This window comes from Polypterus senegalus, chromosome 10 (assembly GCF_016835505.1).
Source record: "Polypterus senegalus isolate Bchr_013 chromosome 10, ASM1683550v1, whole genome shotgun sequence".
Lineage (NCBI taxonomy): Eukaryota > Metazoa > Chordata > Cladistia > Polypteriformes > Polypteridae > Polypterus > Polypterus senegalus.
Genome location: NC_053163.1, coordinates 29,260,206 through 29,266,951, shown reverse-complemented (window position 1 = coordinate 29,266,951; position 6,746 = coordinate 29,260,206).

Genomic DNA, 6,746 nt, shown 5'->3' with positions numbered 1-6,746 from the left:
AGGGCACCATAAACCGACTGGTCACAGGTGTTTGTGACCACTCAGGTGGGTTTTATTGCTTCATAAGATACCTTGGCTTGCTTCTACCCTTTGGAGTCTGGAGTTGCCATTGTTCAACATGAGGACAAGAGCTGTGCCAATGAAAGTGAAAGAAGCCATTATGAGGCTGAAAAACAAGAATAAAACCATTAGAGACATCAGTAACATATTAGGATGACCAAAATCAACTGTCTGGAATATCATGAAGAAGAAAGACCGCACTGGTGGGCTAGTAATCACAAAGGGATTGTTAGGCCAAGGAAGACCTCCAATGCTGACCTCACGATGGCAAAGAAAAAGCCCCAAATGCCTGTGCGACAGATCACAGTCTTTAGGATGCAGATGTGTGTGTGTCAGAGACGACTATCAGCATAAGACTTCATGAGCAGAAATACGGAGGCCACACTGCAAGATGCAAACCACTGGGTTGCCACCAAAAGAGGATGGTCAGATCACAGTTTGCAAAAAAGAACTTAAAAGAGCCTACAGAATTCTGGAAAAACATCTTGGAGACAGACAAGACAAAGAGGAACCTTCATGAAATTAATGGCAAGAAGTAAGTGTTGAGACCAAAAGGAACTGCCCAAGATCAAAAGCAGACCACCTCATCTGTTAATCATGGTTGGGATGGTTATGGCTTGGGCATGTATGGCTGTCACAAGTACTGTCACACTTCCCTTTATTGATGAGGGCAGTCGCACAATGAATTCTGAGGTGTGTAGAAGCATCTGATCTGCTCGAGTTCCAGTAAATGCCTCCAAACTCAATGGATGGTGCTTCGTCCTACAACAAGATAATGACCTCAAACAGACTGCTAAGGAAACAAAGGAATTTTTCAAAGCTAAAAATTGGAAAATTGTTGGACAGCCAAGTTAGTCACCCAATCTGAGAGACCCAACGGGGACCACTCTTTGAATGAATGCATTTGCATTGCGCCATGTCAGCACTTGCAGTTTCACACGGGGACCGCCTCCCATCTGTTGCACAAAATGCAAAGTTTCTCTGTGTCTAGTAGTAAACAGACATTGTTTACATTAAAAGTACAGGTTTGAATGAGTACATAATTATACATGCACTATATATATATATATATATATATATATATATATATATATATATATATATATATATATATACTGTATATTATAATATAAAATTCCTGGGATTAGATGAGACTGTTTAGCCTGGGACAAGACGTGACTTTTTTAGAGAGACACTTTCACGTCCCGCGAGAAGAGACTTTGTGCCAAGAGATTTAACTGCACCCGGGCCGGAAATAAAAGACAAAGAGAAGATGACAATGTAGAACATTGTAAAGAATTCCAAAACATTGGCGTGAAACACATGCACAGCAGGTCAGAGATAAAGAAAGTACTAAAATTCAAAAGTCTCAAAAAATGATAGTGAAGATTGCATTAGCGCAAACAAACGGAAATTATTACTCGGTGAAATAAAAGAACAGCAAAAAGAGATTAAATATATTGTTTGGCTATAAACTTTAAGTCGGAGACTTGTAGATAGTCTAATTCATGATGCCATCAGGGAGAAGTTGTGTTTCTTCCCAATGAAGAGGCGTATCCGTCAGAATTAAAAGATTTGTTATTTGGTGAAGTTTGCATGTTCTCCTCGTGTCTGCGTGGGTTTCCTCCGGGTACTCCAGTTTCCTTCCACAGTCCAAAGACATGCACGTTAGGTGCATTGGCGATTCTAAAATTGTCCCTAGTGTGTGCTTCGTGTGGGTGGTTGTGTGTGTGTGCGCCCTGCAGTGGGCTGGCACCCTGCCCAGGGTTTGTTTCTTGCCTTGCGCCCTGTGTTGGCTGGGATTGGCTCCAGCAGACCCCCGTGACCCTGTAGTTAGGATTTGGCGGGTTGGATAATGGATGGATGAATGAATGAACATAGGATGGATGGATGTTGTTTGGTGAAAGTGAAATCCACATATGCGAGTGGGAGAGATGCAAAGTGGCTGGCGTGTAGCACAGGCAAGGTGGGGTTGGCAAGTGAAGTGAGCACATCTGCACATCTAGCAATGGCTTAGCTGTTGATGATATATATATATATATATATATATATATATATATATATATATATATATATATATATATATATATATATATATATAAATCAAGAAGTCCACAAAGGGAGAAAATGATTTATGCATCTTAAAATTGGCGTTTATCCCTGAATTTTCAACACCTACCAGGTGTCATCATCAGAAGATTAGACATACAGGAATCAAACACAATATATAACAAAATTTGTAGATGGGTGGATTAGAAAGGTGGGGTTTATAAGGTGTTTGTCTTTTATTATTAAGATGTTCTTTTTTTTTTAAAGCCTGGATAAGCTGGGTTAAAGTCCAAGTGTCTGTTAATTAGGGAATCCATTCCCTAGGTAATCAGGAGCCCGGGATTCCCGGATATTTTTCATTCCCATATTCCCGGGAATGAAACTGCTGTAATTCCCGGGAAAACGGGAACAGCCAAGCTCGCATATTTAGCGTGTAAAAATCAATCAAGAAATAACAGAGTTATAGTTGAAATAATTAAGGTGGCGCCATTGCTGCAGCTTGCACTTCATCAGACAACAGCTTTGAACAGCAACTTGAAATTGCAATGCGTCGGTCTGTTGCATCCGCATTATCTGTGCCAAGAAACTTGCCATCAGAGAATGATGACAAGAAACTGGATGCATCAGTAAAATCTGAAATGGCGGTGTTTCAGAGCAACGGCAATCGAGAGTGTTGTTTAGAACAAGTGTGTCAGTATCTGATGATTGTGCCGCCTACTTCAGTGGAAGGCAGAGCGTGCTTTCTCAGCGGCTAGCGTACTTCTGCACGAAGGTACGCTCTCGCTTGGACGACCCCACGCTGGACACGTTAATAATAATAATAATAATAATAATAATAATAATAATAATAATAATATAGCGCTTTTCTCAGTACTCAAAGCACTATCCACACAGGAAAGAAAACCCACTATCTTCTGCAGTCTCCTTACTGCAAAGCAGTAGCCCTACCACTGCGCCACCTGTGAGGACGTTGTGCTTTCTATGCTCTTATTACCACAACTAAAGATACATGTACTTATATGACAGCATGAACTGCTTGTAGATAAGGTTAATCTTTTATTTGTGTCAACATGTTGCAGTAATTTTATTAAAAATAAATGTCTGTCCTTCTAAAACTGTTCACATGTGAGATGCCTGTGCACTGTGTCATCCCCAGGAGCCCGAGATTCCCGACTTTCCAGGAATGGATAAACCCGTCCAGGAATGGGTTCCCTACTGTTAATGTCATTTTCATTTGACAGCCACAATTCAGCTAGCTCTCTGGAACTTATAGTATTTTCCCTGAACCTTACTTGCACCGTGTCCCAGTTAAATGCGTGTATGGTGGAATTAGTATGCGTACCTATGAGAGACCATTGGACCCTACTTCTGACAGGACTGCCATACTTTTGTATATCTGTTGCGAGTGTTTTAGATGTTTGTCATGCGTATACTGCTGGGCATAAATCACATGGTATTCTGTAATCCCTGTTCTGTGTCTCTGCTGCCGATTTATTGCTCTTAGCATTAAAAATGAATGTCCATTGAGTGTTTCCCAATTTATGTGCTGCTTTAATGTCTGATCTGGAAAAGACGTTTGCTGTGGTTTCGGACACGCCACGGTGATAAAGAAGACTAACGTATCTGGTGGTCATAAATTGGACTTGATTTGCACATCTGGCTTACAGTATCTGTTCGGGAACACACATCACTGTGATTTGGGACTCTCTGACCATAACACAATACTTTTCACAGTATCATCTTCTCTCTCACCTGTAAACATTACATTTCTTTCAAAAACCTTAAAAATATCCATCTATCCATCCTTGCAGGATCCATTTCTGATCTTTTTCTGTCTTCCCCTATTCCATCCATGCTGTATAGTCTTGTTGACTAATAGAACTCAGTCCTTCTTTCAGCACTAGATAAAACAGCACCTTTAACACATAAGAAGGATTCCTTTAAGCGTTTGACTCCATGGTGTAACTCAGAATTACGGTCTATGAAAGCAGCTGACCGATGCCTTGAGAGAATGTCATGCATTACTAGCCTCACTGTGCACATCCATGCTTTCTCGAACCATCACAGGGTTTACAGGGATGTCCTAACTACAGCCAAGAACACACAATATGGCATAATAATAGAAAGTGACCACAATTACCTCTGTAGTTAATAAACTACTTCAACATGTATCAAGCCCGATTACCTCCTCTACTGAAGTCTGAAAAAAATCCCCCACTTTTTCTGTAATAAAATGAAAGATCTAAATAAGTCAACTAACATAAATCCATTTACATCTTTCCCTGTCTTCCCAGTTCCTTTACTAAACTTTCAGCAGTCACATCTGCATTTGTTAACAACCTGCATTCTAAGATGAGGCAGACTACTTGTGTACTGGACCCCATCCCCACTACACTTCTTAAATCCTGCCTTCATGCCATAATCTGGACCATTACAATAATAATAAACACATCCCTTGACACCAACTTTGTGTCAGCCACTTTTAAAACTGCTTCTGTGACACCGATGTTAAAAATGTCTGGTCTTGGCACTGACAATCTTAATTTTCAGCCTCCCACTCACTTACCTTTTCTGTCAAAAGTTCTTGAGCATGTTGTACCCTCCCAACTCACTAATTACTTAACTTCTAATAACTTTGTGGAACCCTTTCAAGTATGGTTTCAGAGGTCAGGGTAACTAATGATATGCTGGTTTGTCCAGATTCTGCTGCCATAACCAAATTAATTCCGTGAGACTCCAGTGCAGCATGTTGACAGTCAGACATGACATCCTATTGTCCAGAATGGAGAACATGCTGGGTATCTCTGGCACTGCCCTCCACTGGTTCAGGTCCTATCTGACTGAAAGACAAGAGTTTGTTAGTTTTGACAACAGGACTTCCTCAGGGCTCTGTCCTTGGCCCTCAGCTCTTCTGTATCTATATCCTTCGCCTTGGCCATATTATTCATAGTTATTGACGGAGTTATCATTTTTATGAAGATGATACTCAACTCTATTTCAATGTTATAAAGTGAACTTCAGAAGTTTCCTGAGCTCACAGATTGCGTTAGTGATATTAAAATTTGGATGCAGCAGATCTCTTTAAAATTAAAATTGCAACAAAACAGAACTCCCATAAAAAGGCACTGAAGCACAATTTAAGAAATTGAGCTCCTTTTCAGTCACTGTTGACGATGATATTATTAGACCTTCTAATGCAAGGAATCTTGGTGTCATTTTTGATTCCCCCATTTCTTACTCTACTCACATAAACCACATTAAGAAACTTTCTTACTTCCACCTCTGTATAATATCCCATGTTGGCTCATTCCTCTCCTTTTCTAATGCTGAGTAACTCATCCCTGCTTTTATCACATTGATTACTGTAACTCCCTACTGGCAGGTGCCCCTTCTTATCTTATATCACAACTCCAGTTGATTCAAAACTCTGCTGCAAGAGGCCATGAACCAGCAAAGGCGAGCATGTCACACCCATCCTACTTTGCCTTCACTGGCACCCCGCGTCTTTCAAGATCGAGTATAAAATTCACTGGACTACATCAGTGACCTTCTCCATCACTGTGTTTCTGTTCACCCACTAAGGTCCTCCGATTCTGGCCTTCTAGCTGTGCCTCACACGAACCTGCACTCTATGGGTAACGGGGCTTTCAGCCATATAGCGCCCAGACTTTGGAATGACCTCATAAAATAATGAGATCAGCCGAGTGCACAACATTCTTTTTTTAAAAAAGAAACAACTTAAAACTCATCTGCTCAGGAAGGCTTTTACCTTAACCAGTCATTCTGTCCCTTCTTTCAGTTTATCTCTCTGTTCAGCTGCTCAGTATAATTTGTGTGCATGTGTACGTTATATCATCAATTATGTGATTTTGTCAAGGCTTTTCTTGTTGAACTTAGTATTCTACTCTGGTTTATTTTGTTCTTTATTCTATTTAATGCTTTGTATACATAAAACATATCAATCCAACGTTATATATACTGTACACTGCTGTTTAAATAGGTGTCTTGAGCATTCAAAAGGGTCTAAATACAGTACAGGCCAAAAGTTTGGACACACCTCCGCATTCAATGTGTTTTCTTTATTTTCATGACTGAAGGCATCAAAACTATGAATGAACACATGTGGAGTTATGTACTTAACAAAAAAAGGTGAAATAACTGAAAACATGTTTTATATTCTAGTTTCTTCAAAATAGCCTCCCTTTGCTCCGATTACTGCTTTGCACACTCTTGGCATTAAAATAAAACCATTTCAGGTGACTACTTGTTGAAGCTCATCGAGAGAATGCCAAGAGTGTAGCTAACAGATTGGGGCACAAAGGAAAACTGATGCCAGGATTGTGCAACATAAAATGTCTTGGCTATATACTATACATTCCAGTTATTTGGAGAGAAATTCTTAAAACACTTCAGTTGATATTGGCATAAAACAAGTGTTTTTATTCATATACAGACTTTTTCAGAAAAAAATTGAAGTGCTATACTCGCCACTCTTCCTTTACTACAAAGGCAGAATTTATTTTTGTGTGTGTAACTTATAAAGCCAAAAACTCCTTAGGGCATAAAGGGGTACGGTTAAATTTAACACCTGACAATTCAAATCCGTGCTAAAATTCTGCTGCTCCTAACATTATCTG